General features: G+C 54.7%; 1 protein-coding gene and 1 long non-coding RNA gene across 8 annotated transcripts in view; one reads left to right on the plus strand and one right to left on the minus strand.

The window, feature by feature from the left end:
• Positions 1 to 9,367: 9,367 nt before the first annotated feature.
• Positions 9,368 to 10,556, minus strand: LOC143644142 (uncharacterized). The gene is made up of 3 exons (XR_013156533.1): positions 10,360 to 10,556; positions 9,572 to 9,716; positions 9,368 to 9,475 (listed from the first exon to the last, which is right to left on the minus strand). It is a non-coding gene; the product is annotated as an uncharacterized LOC143644142 (long non-coding RNA).
• BCL9L (BCL9 like) overlaps positions 9,904 to 21,120 on the plus strand; it is a 28,041-nt gene continuing 16,824 nt past the window's right edge. For 3 of the 7 annotated variants that reach the window (XM_077112713.1, XM_077112711.1, XM_077112718.1), the window contains exons 1-2: positions 9,904 to 10,412; positions 16,765 to 16,821. The gene's annotated coding sequence lies outside the window, so the exon portion shown is untranslated. Of the gene's footprint in view, positions 11,122 to 16,764; positions 16,822 to 21,120 lie in introns of all 7 variants that reach the window. The other 4 variants (XM_077112712.1, XM_077112719.1, XM_077112715.1 and 1 more) reach the window with 2 other exon arrangements.

Here is a 21,120-nt window from a genome sequence, read left to right on the forward strand (position 1 = left end):
CACGACAAGGAACCTCACTGCCCTCCCCCTGTCTATGTGGGACATGACTCCCAGGGGTGTGGACCTTCCTGGCAACGTGGGACAGAAATCCTAGAATGAGCTGAGACTCAGCATCAAGGAATTGAGAAAACTTTCTTGACCAAAAGGGGGAAGAGTGAAATGAGACAAAATAAAGTGTCAATGACTGAGAGATTCCAAACAGAGTCGAGAGGTTATTCTGGAGGTTATTCTTACGCATTAAATAGGTATCACCTTGTTAGTCAAGATGTAATGGAGAGGCTGGAGGGAACTGCCTGAAAATGTAAAGCTGTGGACAGGCCACAGTGGCTCAGCAGGCAGAGTTCTCGCCTGCCATACTGGAGACCTGGGTTCATTTCCTGGTGCCTGCCCATGCGGAAAAGGAAAAGAAAATGTAGAGCTGTGTTCCAGTAGCCACGTTTCTTGAAGATGATTGTATATTGTATAATGATATAGCTTTCACAATGTGACTGTGTGATTGTGAAAACCTTGTGTCTGATGCTCCTTTTATCTACCTTGTCAACAGACGAGTAGAACATATGGAATAAAAATAAATAATACAGGGGAACAAATGTTAAAATAAACTTAGATTGAAATGCCAGTGATCAATGAAGGGGAGGGGTAAGGGGTATGGTATGTATGAAGTTTTTTCTGATGTCTTTTTCTTTCTTTTTCTGAATTAATGCAAATGTTCTAAGAAATGGTCGTGATGATGAATATGCAACTATGTGATGATATTGTGAATTACTGATCATAAAGTTAAGAATGTTTGTGTTAGTTTGATGTTATATTTTTTTAAAAAATTAAAAATTAATAAAAAGAAAAAAGAATTTGAAAGAGAGGGGTCAGGGAGAATTGTGCGTGTAAAAATTTGCCTTATTAAAAATAAAGCCTAGCAAGATATTAAAAAAAGATGATGAATATGCAACTATGTGATGATATTGTGAATTATTGATTATATATATAGAACGGAATGATCAAAATAGGAAAAAAAAATAACAATAAAAAAAGATCTATATGGTTCCAAAGTTAGTCAGTCTTTTTTTTTTTTTTAAAACATGGGCAGGCACTGGAAATTGAACCCAGGTCCTTTGGCATCACAAGTGAGCATTCTTGCCCACTAAGCCACCATGGCTTGTTGGTGTTTTGTTAGTTTGTTTATTCTTTGTCTACTAGACAGCTTCCCTACATGACTCGAACTCAGAAATCCTGAGCCTTCCTATTTTCTTAGTCTTCTATTAGACTTTTGAGGCCTGTTATGTTGGACCTACTCCCTCTACCAAATCATATACCTCGGCTACTTCTCCATGTGACCTGGATTGGTGTCAACCAAGAGGACATTTGCATTCTTTAGGGCTTTGTCTTCATCTCTGTCCTGTTATATCTTTTTATCAACAGTTTACATGAAGATATAGGACCGGGCGGGCCAAGGTGGCTCAGCAGGCAAGGACGCTTGCCTGCCATGCCAGAGGACCCGGGTTCAATTCCCGGTGCCTGCCCATGTTAAAAAAAAAAAAAAGATATAGGATGCTGTTTCCACAGCTCTAAGCCTGGAGGGATAGTAAATACTTTGAAAGGCAGGGTAAGGATCCAAACCTCTCCTGCATGTGTAGCATGATAGACAAACATAACAGGAAGTGATCAGAGGTCTATGTGAGGCCTTAGTCTGGACCAGACATGGCTTAGAAGCAGTTCAAGAGAAAAAGAATCAGGAGTTTTAGTGGGTTCCATTTTGAATCATCATGATGTGCTTGCCAAAAGTGAATTTGGTAGTAATCTACGTTAATAGAGATATAGTATCTCAAATAAAGGGGAGGATTGATTATCCTGCTATCCTTTAAGTTGGTCAGGCGTCATCATGGGAGTACCAGTGAACTGGCCATGTTTAGGCTAGAGAAGAGGAGAAGAGTCAGGAGTCATTAGACTGAGGCTGTGCGACCCCAAGTAGTACATGGACTAGTAAGTGGAGATCACTAGGAGATTGAGTTCAGCTCAAAGGAAGGAAAAGCATGTTCATAATAGAGTATATGGAAATCCTGTATTTTATGCATGATTGTTCTCTAACTTAAAAGTAAGAATAAAATAAATGTTTATAAATGGAATGTGCTGCCTTGGGAGGGAGTGAGCTCCCATTACTGGAGGTATTCAAGAAGATGCTGAAGCTCTGTTTGCCAGGTTTGTTGGGAGGAAATTGAGCATCAGAAAGAATATGAACAAGATAGGTGGTCTTTGAGAGCCCTTCCCACCAAGATCTCTGATGTCTCCTGTTTTTGCTCCTCTTTCTCCACCAAGTCTACCTGAGAATCCAACCTGCACTGATCCTTTAATTATTTACCATCTTTTGTTGTTCTTTAATCGTCCCTACCTTATATAAGCCCCTTGAGGGTAGGTGTTTGTATTATCCATTACAGGATAAAAATGTATTAATCATTGACTGTTCCCAGCTTTCCTCTCCTTCCCCTCACCCCCAAGATAATTTTAGCCCTCATCTGTTGTTGGAAATCTTGCTTTGGCCTGCTCCATTCCAGAGCTTTTGTAATACAGACATGGAAAAATAGGAGGTGAGAGAGGACTAGAGAGGCAGGAGGAGAAGGTCAACTTTCTGGTGTGTTGGGGAGAATCTGGCTAATGGATGAATGGAAAAGGGAAAAATTGAAACCTGAGATGATAAACCAATTCATTTAATAAGGAATTGACATTTGGCAAAGAGAGAAAAGCTCTGGTGACTATGAGAGAGAGAGAGAGAGAGAGGAGAAGAGAGTGGGGCTGATTTTGGGTTTGCAGAGAGTGATTAACTGCTGTAAGGTACAACAGAAGAGGAGTAGAAGGGGAATTTTAACAAGGGGTACTGTCGATTAGGAATTGGATCACCTTCAAGAGATACGAGGAAACACTGGAATTCCTTTTTGAAATAACTTTGCATTGCAGGGGTCCAGGATATATTCAGATTACATATCCTGTGACGCTCACAGAACCCAGGATGGTGCCAGGGGCATTGCAGGTACCCCATTACGCAGCACCCTAGTACTTACAGTCTGAGAAGATGTGGTCCTAAGGTTGTGGGATCTTGCAGAGAGACAGAAAACATCAAGGTTATTTCTTACTAGGAGTCATATCTTTAAAAAACCACTTGCAAACGTGGGATTTCAAGTTAAAAATGCCCTAGGAGTTAGACTAGGTAGTAGGTCTTGACAGATGGAATACATGAGGCCCAGGGAGGTTAATCAGCTTGCTCAAAGTCACAGAGCAGGTTTTAGGTCCGGATGGGACTGGGGCATGCCTCGCCCAGAGCCTGGACCACAGTCCAGGGCTGTCTCTTTGGGTTAGGCCAGAGAGCTGAGTGCAGATAAATAGAGGTGTGATGAGAGAGAAGTTGTGTGGGGGGGAGGGGGGGCTGTGAGTTCTGAGCACCCCTTCCTCTGTTTAGATCTCTGCTCCAGGCTCTGAGGGATGTCCAGATAAGAAGGCCAGGCCTGCCTTCCCAGATCTTATGGCCTCACAGGGAAATGAGCCAGGCATGGGAAGAAGGCCAATGGAAAGTTGGAGGCAAGTGCTGCAGTGGTGTCGTGGAAAGAGTCTGGATTGGGAATTAAGAGACCTGGGTCCATCTTCCAGCTATCACTCACCAGTCCTGTGATTTTCTGCAAATCCTTTCACCCCTCTGGGCCCAAGTTTCCTCATCTGTGAACATTCCATCTCTAAAATTAAAAGTTCTAAAGTTCTTCATTTAAGAACAAATGAAAGTAGTAACCAAGTGAATGCTGTGAGGGTGTCCCGCATGGTCCCCGCTTCCAGCATAGTCTCAAAAAGGAGGGCAAGAAGGAAATGTCCCTGGGGCTCAAAACTGTCAGGCCCAGTTGAGCAGTGAGGCGTAGGAGGTGGCTCCGTGGGTCTTTCTCCTGGCCCTGCCTTTGTGGCCTCTGCTATCCCCATGCAGACTAGAACTATGTGAATATTTTGCTCTAAACAAACAAGCCTCCTCTTTAATCAGGTTGAACTAGAGCTTGGAGATAAAGTCATCCAAGTCTCTTATTTTACAGCTGAAGAAACTGAGGCCCAGAGACTGGGAGTGACTAGGCTAAGGCCACAGACTCTCAACTCTCAGCCAAGTCTTCTTTCTTTTGGGACTTGGATCATTTATTAGAAATGGGTTATTTGGGAATGCAGCCTTGGAGACTTTTGATAAATTCTGTCGCAGATTCCTTGTAAGGGTCCTCTTCTATCTTTAGACCCCACCGTGAGATGTACTGTCTGTTTGGCCAGAACCTGTATCTGAGGCCGCAAGAAGTGTCAGCTCAGATGCCACTCCCTGTAGGAAATTTAGTCAGGATAAGTGCCTCTCCTAAGTGTACCAGTATTTCATACACTGGATTGAAATTACTAGTTTGTTGTCTTTTCCCAACTAGACTGTAGGCTCCATGATGGCAGGGAGAAAAAAGGTGAAGGAAAGCTTCCTCCTACTGATCCCTTCTGTTAGATTGAAGATCCTGGCAGGACAGGGCCTGTGCCCAGGACCATATCTGTCTTGTTCACCAACATATACCTGGTGTCTAGTCCAGTGCCTGGCACAAAGTAGTTACTCAATAAATAAGTATTAAATGAATCAATAGATGGAGTTGGTTAGTGAAGGATTCCAGGAGGAGAAGGCAAATGTTAAGTGAGGTATCACAGCCTGGGAAGAAGATAAAATTTTCCCTGGTCAGGGGGGATCTCCTATGCAAAGGGAGGTCTCAGCCAGAGTGTAGGGGAAATGAGGAGAGGGAAGGAAGACAGGCAATTAAAAAAAAAAAAAAAGGAGTCCTTCAAGAGCATGGACTTTGGTTCCCTGGGAGGGCTGCCTGATAGATGGAAGGAAGCGCCTCGCCAGACTGGGGACATGAGAAGGCTGTGATCCCCTAGAACCTCTCAAGAGGAGTCTCTGTATGGGGAGAAACCCAGAAAGCAGTTTGGTTGGTGGGATGGGAGGTGGAGGGATGCTGAAGTGGGGCAGGAGTGGCAAGTAAGTTCGGAAGCCTACCAGGTCTCATATTTGGTACTAGGATCTGGGTGGTGTGGTGGCAAGCTCTGGAAGGTCCTAGGGCACAGAGAAAAAGGACGAAGGAAAGCTTCCTCCTAGTGACCCCTTCTGGTAGACTGAGGACCCTGGCAAGCCAGGACCTGTCTTTGGTTTGTGTCCTATCCTCCTCCAGATGCCTGGGCCCTCGGGTTCTACAAGCAGAGTCCCTAGGGCCGCCTCCAGAGGTAGGAATGGCACGGTTGTGGGAGCTCCTGCTTTCTACTAGTCTTCTGTCCCACAGGGGGAGCATTCGTGCAGGTTCCAACTTTTCCTCCTCTAATCCCCCACCTGAGAATGGTTTTTGCTAGCGGCTGCTAAACCAGATCCAACCACCAGGGGGCAGTAAAAAAAGCAGCCCTTAGGTCAGTGGCCCTCCTTTTCCCCACCCACCAACACCTGAAGGCCAAGAAGGGCGGTGACTCACCTGGCTCTCAAGTACACCCCGGTAGCTCTGTTAACCCCTTCCTGCCTAGGCTGAGGTAACTCCTCACAGCAGAAATGGGGGACAAATTTGATTGGTGGGGTTGTTTTGTACGGGAGGGGCTACGGGAGAGGTGAAGTCAGGGTTTCCAGGTATGCAGACCCTTGTCCTAGCTGGAACTGGGGGTGGCTAGCATCCCCTGTCTCAGTTGGGTAACTACCCCCTCAGGAGCTCAGATGGATTCAGGAGCCCCTCTGGAAGCAAGACAGACAGGAGCTGTGGCCACCTGCGCTGGGCCTACGAAGCGGGATATGGCGGAGAAGGTTGAGGCAGCCACAGAACCCAGACTTCCGGGCTCCCGGCAGCCCTCTATATCAGCCAGGGACCTTTACAACAACCGCGGGTTGAAGCGGTGGGGGGAGGGTGACCAAAGAGTGCAAGGAGAGACGCAGAGGGTGACAGGAGGGCGACAGTGGAGGGGAACGGGTGAACGGTCAAAATTTGGAAAGGGAGCGACTGGATTATGTGCAGTTCTCAAGCGCTCGGTTTTGCGTGTCGCTCCTCGAGTACCAGGCAGCCTTCCAGGGCTCAGACCAGCTCAAGTTCCGGGATTGCGTTCCGGGCCACAAGGTGTTAAGTTCCGGGCCACAAGGGTGGGAGTGCCGAAGTCCCTCCCTTCTTCTTGCCTTCACGGCGTCACCACCTCAGAGTCCACCAGGCTGGTACACAAGGAGTTAAGTCTGCCCGCAATCTGCAAGTCTGGAGCCGGGAGGGGGAGGAGGGGAAGGAGGAGGGGGTAGAGGAGAAGGGGGAAGCAGACTGCAGGGAGACAGCACCAGGAACCCCCTCCCCAGAGACCTGGTCCCTGGGCCCCCAGCCCCAAAAGAGGCCCTGCCCTTCTCGGGGTCGTGCTCTCCTCCCCGCCCTGCCCCCGCCCTCCAGCTTTGTGTCCTCAGGAGGGTGGGCTGCAGGATTTCCAGCCAAGCTTTGGCTGCCTGCTCAGTTTTTCCAAACCCTCCAGTCGGGGAGGCGGGAGCCTTGTCAGGATAAAAGTCCCTCCCCCCTGCCCCTGCCGGCCCCCTCTCTCAGCCTCCGGCTTCCTGCCCCCGCACCTTTTCCAAACTCCTTTCCCTTTCAGATCCTGGCCCCGGCTCCCCCCATCCCTACTGCCATTGGCTCCCAAGTTCCAAGTTCAGGTTGGAGGGGGCCAGGTGGGTCCCACAATCCTGGAGAGGCGCTGGGAAAGCCACATTCCGCAGGCAGTCCCTGAGACGGGCTGGGTGCCGGCCCGACTCCCAGCCTGCTGGCGCCCGCCCCACCACGGGACATGACCCCAGGACCACTGGGAATGGTGGTTCTGGGGTCACCGCCCGAGGATGGAGGCGGTGCAGGGGGCGCCGGCAGACCTGGGCGGCAGGGTCTGCGGCTGGTGCCAGGCCCTGGGGCGGACTTCGAGAAGGGGGCAAAGTGTTCCGAGCGCTGGCACGCTCTGACCAGCAAGTCTATTATATAATAATCACCATCTATCAGGAAGCCAGGCAGCTGGGTGAGTGGGGAAGCCAGGATGCCCGGATCCGCGCCTCCTACAGAGCCCAGGAAGGTGTCTCCACCAAGATGGGGGTGTAGGCGCTGTCTTGAAGTAAAATGACGTGGGGGTCGAGGGGCAGGTGTGGGGCTCTGGGCAGTCGGAAAGCGGACCCGTAAGCCCCGCCCCCGGAGCGCTGACTGACAGAGCCTTGAGCCAATGATTGAAATCACTGTGGAGCTGAAATTTAACCCTTTCTTGGGCCCCTACTTATTTGAGGGGATAGCGCCCCTTCCCAGAAACCCTTCGCCTGCCTGGACCCCTCCCAACTTCGCCTGCTTTTGCCTTAAGCCTGTGAGGGGTACCAGCTGGCGAATCCTTTCGACTTAGTTGCCCCAGGAACAGAAACCGACAGCCTAGCTCCGCCCCAGCCCAAGAGTAAATTGTATTACAAGATATGGTTGTGTGTATACACACTGTGTTTCCAGAAACAGCCTCTCGTGGGGCTGGTACACCCGCCCTGTGCCACGAACAGGTACCCTCACACACCCGCGCCCACGCTGGCACTTCCACCGACGAATGCCGACGCCGATACCCGCTGACACAGCTGTGACACCCCTCGAGACACACTGACACACGAATACACGGACACACGAAGTACACGTGGTTCCCGAGTTCGCCAGCAGAGGGAGCCGCTCGATCCCAGCAGTGAGTCGCCTGCTCTCACACTCGCTGCCTCTAGGGTTCCACCCAGGACGCGTGGCTGCCCAAAGCTCCGCTCCGCAACCCAACCTGGAACCTACGCTGGGGGAATGAGTCATGGCCCCACCCAAGGGAACGCTCCTCATGGCTGCTCCAAAGAATATGCCGAACACTTTTGAACTTTACTGTGTAAAAAAATTCCTTGCAACACAGCCCTCCCGCACCCCTACAGACATTGTTTTCTGGACCCACTCTGAACCAGGCAATATGCCAAACAGATCTTTACTAGCCCATGGACTTGCCCTGTGTGTAATGTGGGAGACTGGTGTACATAAATGGGATGGACCTTTCCTTTTAAGGAGCATCCTGTTTGAGAGATGGCCTTCTCTGGTATTCTATCTGCAGGATCCTGGAGAGGGAAGAGGAAATCAAACCCTACTTCCATAGGTCAGTTACCCTCTTAGCTGCCAAGGTCTTTCATATGAGATCTCAGTCCCTCTGGCATGAGTTTTCTTTTCTTTGAAGTGGCAATAATACCTACCTCGTAGGACTGTGCTGATTCAATCCCAAACCTAGTATAGAGCTTGACAGAGCAGTTAGGAGGCACTCAAGAGGTTCTTGTTGATTGAATCAAAGCATGATCACAAGAGAGAAAGTGTATGAAAGTGCTTTGCAAATTGTCATGGGTTAGGCAGACTTAAGGGGTTATGTTACCATCTTTCAGGATTTGTCCCACTTTCCACCTGTGCCTCCCAAGGTGGGAGCTAAAAACAGCTCAGTGGACCTTGCCCTGTGCCCAGGTGCTGACACCCTCAGTCTATTGAATCAGTCTGTCCTGAAATCCTACTGTGACCCTGGCACATGAGTGCTACAGAGGCTATGGAGACGGAGGAGACATGATTTGGGCCCTCGGGAATCTTTTGGGTAGACCAGACCTCTATGGGAAACATAAGATAAAGCATATCATCAAGTCCTCAGCTGGGTGCTATAGTGTGAGAGGGGGTCAGAAGAGAGGGAGGTCAGTGAGGGCCAGAGCGATCTGGGGAGTATCTGTGAGGAGCCTCAGGACAGAGGACAGAGGACCACTTAGCAAAGGCAGGCAGCTCTTGTCCCCTGTTAGTATTAATTCTGGGTAAGTGGGAGGCAGTGAGATAAGGGAAAATGCCCTGGGAAAACGAGACCCAAATTCTAATCCTGGGCTTAGCCATTTCTAGCTGTGTAATCCTGTGTAATTCATTTAGTTGATGTAGGCCTCAGCTTCCTGCCCTGTGCAATGGGGCCATAACATCTTTCCCACAGATCTGTGGTGAACACTGACACGTGAGAAATGCTCTTTAAAAGTACTTTGTAGTTGTGTTTTTATTGCATCTACCCTCCCATAGGGTCTTGGGTATATGTGTGTGTGTTACTTTGAGGTTGAGAGAGAGAGTTCTTTTGAGAAGCCAAAGGTTTAGCTTGCACAAACATTTTCTCACTTAGCATCCACTCTGAGCTTCTGAAAATTGAGATGAAAAATTTCAGGCCCAGTCCTCAAGGACCTCCTGATCTAGTAGAAGAGACAGATGAAAAACAAGAGATACTTATTGCATAATGGATGTGGGTGGGGTACAGTGAAGAGGGGACCCAGTGCGCGGTGGGAGGCGGGGGGGGGGGGGGCGGCAGGGTTCAGGCAACTAACTCGCCTCCCAATCAGTGCAGGAAGGGGGGTAGCTCGGTCCGATCTCTCCCTCGCTTGGGATGTTGCTGGCGCGCCCTGAGGAATGGGAAGGCAGGCAGGCAGAGGAGATCAGAAGCCCCCCTCCCCACCCGCGGTCCCACCTGCCTCCCGCTAGCCGGCCGGGCGCCTTACCGAGTCAGACCACTGGGAGGCTGGGGGAGCCGGGTTGGGCGAGGAGGCGAGCGAGATGGGGGAGCTCTTATTTTGACAGGGGCCTCTCCGGGCTCTGGTATGAAGGCAGAAGGAGGCAGCCAGAGAGCCCCGATGCTTATTCAGGCTGGGGAGAGCAGCGGAGTGGAGGGGCGAGCGAGGCTCCGACAGCGCAAGGGAGCCCGGGGAGGCGGCGGCGCGCGGCGGAGCCAGTGGCCGGACATGCCCCGGACCCGGGGCCGCTGCACCACCGCCGCTGCCCGGAGCCAGCCGGCCGGACGCCTGCACGCCTGGGTCCCCCGGCGCCGCGCCGCGCGGGGGCTGCGACCCGGACCCTCGGCGTCCGACCAACAATAAGCGCCCAGACAGCCCCCTCCCCGCCCCGCGCCCGCCGTCTCCGCCGGCCTCGGGGAAAGTGAAAGGAGGAGGCGAAAAGGAAGGAAGGAAGAAAGGAAGGAAGGAAAGAAGGAAGGAAGGGAGGGAGGGAGGAGAAGCAGGAACCGGAGCCGTAAGGTTCGGGGCCGAGACCCCAGCCCCGAGCTCGGGGCCGGGCGGGTGTGTGCTCTCTCCCGCCGCTGCCCAGCGCCCACGACCATGCTCCGCGATTGGGAGGCAGGAACCTAGGCGTCCAGCGATTCCGGATACCCTCTCTTGGGCCGGGCTGGTATTGAGATCAAGGCGTCCAGGATCAAAAGATCACCGCCTGCCCGCCCCCCTCCGTACCTCCAACTGGCGAGCAGGAGGACCCCAATTCACCCACCGACCCTGACCTGGTCATGGCGTCCAGCTCCGGCCTGGCGTGAGGACCCCTGATCCGCGCGAGGTGAGGGGTGGGCTGGGGACGAGGGTGAGAGCCATGCCAGGCCAGCAGAGGCGCCAGGAGGGAGATCCAGTTTGAATTGGGGAGGGGGGTGAGGGGTACAGTCTGATTGTCTCTTGCCCTCTGGCATGCACCCTCAGGCTGTTCGGGGAACGGGAAACACCCCCAGGACCAGTGGAGGCTACTTTTAAGTCCCAATCACCCAATCAGGTTGGCAGTCTCAGAGCACCTTGGGGGGGTGGGGGAGAAGGCCTAGGGGCAGCCAGGGGACCCTGCCACCCTAGCGCAGAGAACAAGGCCGGCCTTGGGCCAGCTGAAGCAGCGAACCCTGCCCTGGGGGCTTCTGGGAGATGTAGTCCCCCTGCCAGCCTCACCAACCCCTTGGGTCTCAACACCCCAGCACTCTCCCCGAGCTGATGGGAGCCTCCAGGGGGAGGAAGGCTGGGATTAGGGAGAGCTGGGGAGGGGTTCACCCTCTGCCCCCAGGCACTGCCTAGGAGCAACCACTGTGACTGGAGGAATCTCCCTTGCCGCGGATTCTTAGTGGTGTGGACTTGGCCGGGTTGGGGGGTGGGGTGGGGCAGTCACATAGTCCCTGAGAAGTGTCCCTGCACTGCTAAGGGGGAGGTGGCCCCTGACTTGGTCCGAAGGAGCCCTTGGGGGAGGAATGTGGAAGAGAGAAGTGAGACTTGGGCTTTCTTGCTTGGCTGGGGTATGTTCTATCCAAGGGCTGCTGGAATTTGGTTTGTACTCTTCCTTTCTCTTCTTCTTTTTTGGGGGCTGGGAAGGAGAGTGCCCCTCACAGCCTGGGAGTCTGGACGGTGTCTCTCTGGAACAGTGAAGCCAGGATCAGCTTCTGTCTGTCTGTCCAGCTTCCTTCCTTCCGGGTTTTTCTGACACCCCCTCCTCCCTCTTCCTTCTGTCTGATGCTTGGGGTGTGTACCTGTGTCTGTGTCTGCAGGGGGCCTCGGCTGGGTGAGCAGGGGCATGTGCTTGAACCCTGCCAGAGGGGCTCTGAGTCCCCTTGATCTCTGGCCCTCCCACCCAGCCTTCGTTTCCTGTTTTACCCAAGAAAGCTGTCTTTGCACTGTATCTGCTTAACCCTACTGATGTCCCTGAGCCATTTTCTGAATGAGACCTCCAGGGTGGGTGGGCTTCCACCCCCACCCGGCCTCCCCTGTGCCTCAGCTTCTCCAGGGAGCAGCCACTTCTGGGCAGGGGCTTCCTGGTTCCTCTGCTGTCCTAACAGCCCAAGCGTGGAGTCAGGACCACGATTTCATGGCCCCAGGGGAGGAGCATGCTCAGGCCCTCTCTTCCTGGTGTCAGCTCTGAGGCGCTTGCTCCTGGGGGTGAGGGAAGGGGGCCTGATGAGAGCCACAGGATAGGGGATGAGCTGGTGAGGAAGGAGAGGGCTTGGGAGGGAGAAGGGGAATATGGTACCAGCAAGGAAGGCACTGCCTCCCCAGAGTGATCTGGCTCCTTGACCTTGGAGAACCTGGCCCAGAAGGCCAGCCTTCTGGCCACCTCCTGCCAGGGGTTGTCCTCTGCTTACCTGTGTTATTCTTGACTGGGCTGGGGTGGGAGTTTGTTGAAGGGGATGCTGCTGGCGAGGGGTAGGATACCTATATTTTTGGATCCAGAGTAAGTCTTGTGCCTGGGGTGACTGGAGGCAGATTCTGGAGGTCCATCTGGAGGGTCAGAGTGAGTCTTTGATTGCTGAGGCAGGGAAGGGATTATAGAGTCTTGGAGAAGGATTGATGGTCCACGGAAATCTGGTGCTAATACAACAGTGGTAACGTGGCATCTAGTGGTCTTGCTTGCTGCATCTGCATTGGGCGCCCATGACTCTGCTTCTGCCTACCTGCTCCTGGTACCTGGGTTAAGCAGGAGTCCTGGGCTGGGGCCTCAACTTCCATGACCAGACTGGGCAATACACTTTTGGGCAGAGGCCTAGCGGGTGGCAGTGTTGGCTCGGCTAGGGCTGGAATGCCTGGCACCTGCTTTAGATTAAAGGAGATGCCGTGCAAAGGGGGGCTGCCTGCCGGTGGGGGGGAGTGGTTGGGATGGGGCTCCGGGGAGCCCAGGAGTGGGATGGGAGGGGAGTACCAGAGTAGCAGGCTGTGGCAGCTCAGGCAGGAGGGGTGGGAGCCACTGGGTTACCCAGCTGTGTAGCCCCTCCTCCTGGGAGTCTTGAGAGGAGGAGCTGGGGGCACCCCCCACACTGCCTCTGGCGCCACAGGCTGAAGTTCTGTCCCAGTACCCTGAGAGTGCTCTGAGGAGCCAGGGTGTCTGAATATCCAGTCTTCCCAGGATTGGAAGAGGCCTGCAAACAGATGAGGGGGCACATTGTCTTGATGCCCTGTCATTCCTCCTGGGGACTCCCTGGGTACTGGTGGCGAGGCACCTCAACAGCCTGGGCACCCAGGAGTCGACCGAAAAATGGCATCCCTCCATTCCTTGTGCCAGGAGCCCTGGGCACTGCCCGGGTGCTGACCCGGAGGGAGGGGGCAAAGGGGTATGTCACCGTGGGAAAGTGGGCAGCCGTGGGAGCTGAGCGAGTACAGGCTGGGTGCCGCGGGCAGGGAGCCTCTGCCAGGCCCGCTCTCCCTGGGGTGGGGCCAGCTGTTCCAGGGACTGGCTCAACCTGTTGAGCGCCTGGCTGCTCTGGCTTGGCATCTGTGCCCCTGCCTGCCAGCTCTGCCAGCTGCCCACCCGTAGCCACACAGTGGGGCTGCCCCAGGGGTCTGGGGAATGGAAGGACCAGGATGGGGCTGTGTGTGTGGGTGAGGGTGCTGCCAGGGCTGAGTAGCTCATCCAGAGAGTGCTCCGTTTCCTCAGGTCCCATCCTTCCACCCCCAGAGCCCGGCTGGAGCTCTTTGAGAGCTGGGTAGCCAGGGGCGAGTAGCTGAGGGGCCACACAGACGAAGAGCTCTTAAGGTGCTGCTGCCTGACACTTAGATGGGCGTCCCTGAAGGCAGCCTAGAGTTCCAGCCTGGAATTTCCTCTCCCTGGTGCCAGGGCCAGGCCTCCAGAGCCCCACCCCCAGCCTGGCCTGACCTCCCTTCCCTCCCCTCTCCTCCCTCCCCTTCCTCCCAGAGCACAGCCGACTTTCCCTGGAGCTTGGGGGAGGGGCAAGAAGGGTATTCTGGCTGTCTTGGGAGGGCCAACTTCCTGGGTGTGGGGTGGATTTCACTGCCTCTGTCACCCAAGGTCCCCCCGTGGGAGGGAGGGAAGCGCTGGGTTCCCAGGCAGATGAATCCACCTTGCCCTGAGTGTGGGGAGCCCTGGGTCTACCCTGCCCCCTGCAGGCTCTTGGTGGTCCCCCATCCCCTCTGACACCTTAGCCCATAGAGATGGGCTGTGTGTGGCTCCCCCATGAGTTCTGCTGACTGGTGGGGAAGGGGAGCCAGGGTGCCACTCTGCAGGGGAGAAGGTGGTCACCACTGCCCATAAGTGGGGGAGGGGGCACAGGCAGGGAGAGGGGAAGCCCCTTACCCCTTCCTCGCTTTTCCTGTCAGTGGCCAAAGCCGAGGCCTTCCCTTCTTTGCCTCCTTTCCAGCCCTCCCAGGTTTTCCCAGCTTGGCACTGGGCCCGCTGCCCCTCCTAACCCTGCCGTCTCTTCCCAGTCCCCCTGCCCCGGGGGCTGGGACTCCCTCTGCCCAACCCCTCTCCTGCTCCAATGGGCTGGCAGCCTTGGGCCGCCTGTCGTCCCCCCTCCCCCTCCCTCCCCACCCCCAGCCCCAACTGGGAATGGCCCTGAATCCAGCCTTTCCAACATTTCGAAACCAGGATTGTTTTGAAATCCATGAGTATTTCACCCCCCTCTGCCTCCCTTCCTCCCTACCAGCGCTGGGGAACATTGTCCTCTAATCTGACTTCATGCTGTGCGTTGCGAGGTGGTGTGTATGTGTGAGTGTGTGTGCTAGCACATGGCCACGTCCAATTTTGTGTGCGTTTGTGTATATCCCAGGGTGGTTGTGTCTTCTGTCAGCAGTTCTCAGTGACTGACCGGATGTCGTGTGTGCTTCCTGAGTTCTCCTGGGCCGTCTAGATGAATGTCGGAATCTCTAATGGGTCTTAAGGGGCTGCACTTGGGGGAGTGTGGTTTTTTTTTAGGAGATATTTTGGATGTGCCTCTTTGGGAGCTGTGTCTGGGTGTCTCTCAGTTGCACGTGTCTGGGGGTATCTCTGAAGAGCGTGTGTGTCTGGGGGTGTGTCTCTGATGTGTGTTTGTGCATGTGCGTGCACACGCGTGCGCTCCACCACCGCTCCCGCCTCTCTCGCGTGTCCTTGGAACATGTCTGGGGTGTGTAGTCACAGGTGTCCCCGCATCTCCCTGGGACATGAAGTCCTCTGCCCTTTGATGGGGGAGGTTTCCTGGAGTTGGGCCAATGCTTCCGGCAGTTCTGTGATCCTTGGAGAGAGAGTAATGGAGTGGGGGAACTTTGGGGTACAGTGTCCCTGAGGCCTGGGTGCCCTTATGCTGCCCCTCACAGGTCCACACTGCACGACCGGCCTCTTGCCCTGATGATATATTGGTGAGTGGCATAGAGGAGTCCAGTGCTCTAAAGGAAAGGGCTGGGAAAAAAATAGTTAATCCCCAACCCTGGAGTCACCTGTTTAACAGGTGATGAGAAACAGCTTCCCACATCACACCTGGGAGCTTAGTGGCAAATTTTAAGTTTCAGAAAAGTTGATTTCTCCAGCAAAGGGTAGAGAGCAAACAAATCTTATTTCCAGCTACTCATATTTCTAGGCTGAGCAGAGGAGAGAGGAACCTGGAATGCTAAAGGGGTGATGATACGAGGATACAGAGAAACAAGGCCTTGGGGGTGAGGCCAGCTTTCATTGTACTCTTGAGTGTTTCTTCATCCAGATCTCTGGAAGTCCTTCTGTGTGTTTAATCCAAGTCCTTCCTGCTGCAGTTAGTGCTGTACAGGGTGGGGGGCGGGGAGGGAAGTGGGGAGAAGGTTGCCAGTGGAATTAAAAAAAAAATTTTGGCCAAAGCCAGAGTAGTGACAGCAGTTATGATCTCAGGTGGTAATTCAATGCTTTTCTTTAGAAGAACTTGTGAGGAGATCAGTGAGGAAGAGGAGGGCTGGGGGCAGGGGCTGTGTGTACGGTTCAAGAGCCTGTGTAGACAGCAGCAGGAGGTGGGCATAAAGATACACTGTCCCTTTTACCACCCCCCACCTCACCCCAGGGCCTCTGGTCCCAGGATGCAGTGGGGGAAGGGAGGGGTGGAGGCACAGGTTGGTACAGTGCGCCGTGCCCCGGCAGGGGGAGGGCTATGATGAGGAATTTTCAGTTTGTTTCCCAATCTCTGTCTCCGAGACACGCACACACACGTCACGGCAGACACCTTCAGGAGATGAGCCCAGAAAAGTAATCCAGGTGGTGGCAGCAGGGTGGTACCAGATCCAGATGGGGACACGTGGGACCAGCCACGTTCTGCAAGCGCCCTACCCTGGCCCCTAGAACTAGAAGTAGAGCCCGGCTGGAGGCCCCTCCGCAACAACCCATCCGGGGCCTGGCAGCAACACAGGGTGGAGAGGGTTAAGTTGGGTTGGCAGGGACAACTCCCCCCCCCCCCACTTGCCTGCCCCCCATCAGTGCGGTGAGAGAGAGAGGGAGGGGTGGTTAGCAGCTTGCTCTAGTTGGCGACTCTCCCAGAATTCTTCGGAAAAGAACTCCCCTTTGACCCCCAGTACAAACTGAGCCCAGCCACCAGCCTCCCTCCCGCCGGTCTGTAGGAGCCTCATCCAGCCCCCCTCGCACTGCACGGCTAAGCCTAATTCTCTCACCCAGGCCCCCCAACCAGTCTAGGTCCCCAGGACTTGGCATCTTCAGGGGACAAGAGGTAGAGCCAAAGAGACCACACAGGGTCACAGGACACACAGCCATTCTTCCCCCTGACAGAGGACAACCCTGGGGGTGGCTGGTGCTAGAAGCTGGGGTCCTCAGTCACCCTAACCCCTCCCCTCCCCCTTGGTCCTCAGGCCAGGTCGTGGGAGTCTTCCCGCCCCTTTTCTCTCCCTGTGGGGCCGAGCTCCAAGGCTTCTTCTAGGCTGCCCTTCTTCCCTGTTTCCCAGCTCGGGAGGGGGAGCAGTGTGGTGGGGCAGCTGGGTCAGGCCTGGCTCCCAGCCAATCCACAGAAGTCCTGGAGGGGGGGGTTTGGTGTCTGAGTAGCTCAGAGACTTCCTGGAGCTGCAGGCTGTGTGTGTGTGTGTGTGTGTGTGTGTGTGTACATGTTTATGTGGTGTGTGTGCATGCTGGGGGTGGGGCTGGGGTTCTGGGAGGAGCAGGGGCATAGATGACTGGCCAGGGGCTTCTAGCTGTGACCCTCTCTCCACAGGGAGGCCCCATCCCAGACCACACCCTTGAGCCTGAGCCCGACACACAGATTCCAGAGGTGAGAGCTCCGTGTGCTCGTGTGTCCTTCTCAGCCTCTGCTGATTTTCCTTCGGCCGCCGCCGCCGCCGCATCGTCCTGGCTTAGCCTCCTTGCTTGGCTTTTTGTCTTTTGGGCTCCCTCCTCTTGGCTTTCTGCCTCCACTTCTCCTTTCATTCCCCTCCCCCCAGTCCCAGGGAGGCCTCCTCTGGCTCCTGGTGGTCAAGGAGTCTAACAACCTGGGACCTGGTAGGGAGGGGGGCGGGGCCGGAAAGAGAAGGGTTAAAGCACTAGGCAGTGAAGCCCGGGCCCTTCTCTAGGCTGGAGGCTTCCCCCCACCCACCCCGGGGTGGGAGGTGAGAGCTCCAGCCCCAACACCTCTGAAGGCCAAGGTACTAGTTCCTGGTCCTCGCAAGTACTTGCTCCCCCATTTGGCTTTGGCCCCAACTGGCTGAGTCAAAGCCGGGGTGGCTACCAGCCATCAGAATGTGGTTTCTGCCCTGGCCCCCTAACGCATGCACACGCGCGCACACACACACACACACACACACACACACACACACACACACACATCCCGGACTGCCATCCCCCTCCTTCCCTCCCTCCCCTCCTTCCTTACTTAGCAACAACTCCCTGAATTCACAACAAACACTCCTGTGGGCTCCTGGTCTGACTAGGGAAGGCTGGAGGAAGCCGAGGACGAGGAGGACGCTCTTCTCCAGTGTGTCCTCAGGAGGGAGGGGTTTCCAATCCCGCTAACTAGTCCCCCCGCCCACCCTGCTGGAGGGAGGCCACTGCCCCTCAGGGAGGGGAATGGGAAAGAGAACCAAGTGGTCCTGCTTCTAACTCGGGCAGCTGAGGAAATGGGAAACAGTGACAGGTGTGGCTGGGCAGGTGGGGGCAGGGCTTGGACTCCACCCCTCACCCTGAAAGTCCCACTTGACCTTTGACCCCCACCTGGGAAGTGGGAGGGGTGGCAGACTCCTCTCTAGCCTATTGGTCCCTCTCAGTAGGGACCTTGTGCTGTTGTCATGGTAACTGGCCTTGTGTCCTCCCCTGACTGTCTCTTAGGGACCAGGATGGGTGAGGATGTAACCAATGGGGGTAGGCAGGCTGGGGGAGACCCGGGAACTTTGCTCCCAAGGCAGCAGCCAGGCTGGGCACCTGTGTTGAGGGGGTAGGGAGTGGCGTGTTCTCTTTGATCTGTTTCCTGGGCAGAAATGTGGCCTCTAGCCCAGGACCTGGAACCTGACAGGCATGGAGGGAAATGTCTGTGGGGTGAGTAGTGAGGCCCACTCCCAGGTCCTTCATGGCCCAGAGGATCCATCTCCTGGCATATCTATATTATGAAATACTTAAGAATCCAATTGCTGGAGTGGCTGTGTTCAAATCCTTCTAGTTATGGGCTGTGCACCTTAGGCAAGTTACTCTCCTCTGTGCCTCAGCTTTCATATCTGTAAAGTGGGGATAAAAGATACTTATACCTTGTAGAGTTGTTCTGAACATTAAAAATTAGATAATGAATGTGAAGCACTTAGGCCAGCTTGCCTGTTGCACAGAAAATGCTCAGTGAATGTTAGAGACCTTTATCATTATTATTTGTCATAGCTCTTCACAAGAACTCTTAGCCCTCCCAGGGCTTTAGCAGGGGAAGAGTTGATGGGGCAGGGAGAGCATGTAGAGTGTGGGGGCTGGGAAGAGATGGCCTTTGCAGGGCTGCAGACTCCTGGATTTTAATAGTCCCTAGCTTTGCACCTTTCCAGACCCACCATCTTGCTGCCTTAATTTCCCTGCTGTTGGTGCTGGCTGCTATCTTGATTATACGTTTGCCAAATAGCTATGGGCCTGCAGAGGGGCCCAGAGATGGGCCTGGGGAACTTAAGGACTTGCTTCCTTCCCTATCTCCCCTGCATTTCTCAGGGCTGAGCCCTCCCTCCTCCAGGCCTTGGCCCTGATCAGCCTTCAGCACCCCTCCCACCACCCCATCCCCTGCTGCTCTGTCCTTTCACTAGGCTGAACAAGACATTCCGTCCTTAAATGGCTGCCTCCTCCCCTTCCTGGCCTAGGGGTCAGGGACCTTCCTCGGGAGAAAAGTGGCAGTGTGGAGTTGTGACATGGATGAGAGCTGTTAGGCCTGCCCAGGGGCCGGGGTCTCCCGAAACCCCTGCACCCTGCCTGGACACTTTCTCTGAGTGTGGCGGGGCAGCGCCTGGACCTGTGATGAGTATACCAGCCCAGACAGGCATGTTTGGCACCCACTGGCCCCAGATGGGCAGGGAGGGGGCATCCTTGGGCCCAGAGGAGTCATATCAACATCTACAGCTTCTAGATGACACCCCTGGAATCCTTTCTTGTGCTGCAGGGGGTGAATGTGGACCATGCTGGAGAAAGTTCCGCCTTAGCTCTAGGTTCCCTGGAGCAGGGGAGAATGCTGAGTGAAGCTAGACAGACAGGGTTCCTGAAGCCCTGAGATGGAAGTGGATGGTGGAAGGGACTGAGGCTTAGGGAACTTTTGGGTGAGGGGCCTGGGAGTGGGCAGCAGAGATGGGGTGCCAACAATGAGGGAAGCTATGCAGACAGGTGGTTGGAGTCTTCTGGTGAATCAGTGTGCAAATCTTTAGAGGAAGTTGATTAAAATGTGGTAGAAGTACCTAGGAGACCAGTACTCTTTGGTCTGTGTCCTGGGCTTGGCTAGCAGGTGACCTATCTGGCTTGGTCCCGAGAGAGGTGGACAGGAGGCCCTGAGCCTGCTCCCCACCTCCTCCTGTGGCCCTGGGGGTGAGGACTCCAAGCTGGCCTGGGCCATGCCTTACTGCTGGGCTGGCCATGCTGCCTGTGCCCAGCCCCTGGGGCCTGTTCCTTGGGCAGGCTGGGGCTATTTTTGGGCTGGGGCTCTGGGGCTGGTTTCAGATGTTCCAATGTGAACAGAAGAAAATGGGAACAGATGGCTGGAGGGTTCCGATCAGCGGGTCCTGCTGGGAGCAGGTTATTTTTAGGGCCTTGTTAACCCTTTTGGGGCTTATGGAGCCACCCCGAGAGGTACAGCCCTCTCTAGATGAGTAAAGACCAGGTCTTCTTCTTGGACCTCCACTTTCCAGAACTTCATGCCCAGTTCCCCTTCCACCCCTCTCAGACCCCACTCTTCAAAGAGGTCTGTGGCAAGAGAGTAGGTTCAACTTACTTGCAGCCAAAGCACTGCAGGGTGACAGCCAAGGGTCAGGCGGGGTGTGGGGTGCCTGGTAGAATTTCTGAGCCCCCGCCTCCAAGGCCATGAAAGGAGGGCACGCAGGCCACTGTTGGAAGGGAATCCCTCTGCACTTGCCTCGTGGGGCTTCAAGACATAGTCCTGTGACTGAGAGAGTAGACAGTCATTCTCTGGGCCCACGCTCCGGGATTGAAGGTATTTGGGTTGGCAGTGTGATACCCAGGGCACTGCTAGCAGAGGGAACTGGTCTCTGCAAGGAAGACAGAGGAAAAGCATGTCTTTTTACTTGTTGCCACCAGGAAGATGCTGTTGGGCCCTGTTCACTTGGATACAGACTCAAAGGGCAAATATTGGGACAGTGCCCACCTTTACCCAATGCCCATGTGTTTGGGTGCCATGGCAGAGGGTAAAGAAGGAGGCATCATGGCCAGTGGTAGTTTGTGGAGGGCTGGGTTTGTCTTAGGCATTCTGCTAGATACTTTTTCTAATATTATCTCTCTCTGTAAAATTATCCATACTTTCACTGTTATCTCTGTCTGTAAAATTATCCTCATTTTGCAGAGGAGGGAAGTGAGACACAGAATTTCTAAGAGATGGACGAGATGGACGAGGTCCCGTAGCTCAGAAGGGTGGGGTGTGATTGGTACCTGTCTGCCTACCTGCCAGGGATCCAGGCCCAGAGTCGAGGATGCAGTGGGTACCCGGACACCCCAGGGAGCAGGTTTATGGAATGGGTGTAGGAAAGGAGGCCCGGAGGCAGGGGACCCGGCCTGTCACTGCTCTCACAATCCCCTAAGCCCTTCTTGCCTGAGGGTGCCAGGACTGACACCAGAAACCACATTTGGCCTTCCTGTCTTCCCTGCAAGAGGATCACAGGCATACATCCTGTCTCATCACCCCCACCTCAGCCTGGCCCGGCCCCGTATGCCCCTCCTTCCTTTACGGCCACGGCAGTCTGGATGTCAACGTGGGCAGACTCGAGGGCCCTCCAGGCACTGTAGTGCCAAGAGTTCGAGAAAGCAGGCGAGGGGGGGGGGGGGGGCTGGGAGGATGCCTCTGCCTCCGGCAGTACCTGGGGGAGAGCACGGAGCCGGAGCCGGCAGGTGCTGGGTGAGG

This window comes from Tamandua tetradactyla, chromosome 8 (genome assembly GCF_023851605.1).
Source record: "Tamandua tetradactyla isolate mTamTet1 chromosome 8, mTamTet1.pri, whole genome shotgun sequence".
NCBI classification, from domain to species: Eukaryota; Metazoa; Chordata; class Mammalia; order Pilosa; family Myrmecophagidae; genus Tamandua; species Tamandua tetradactyla.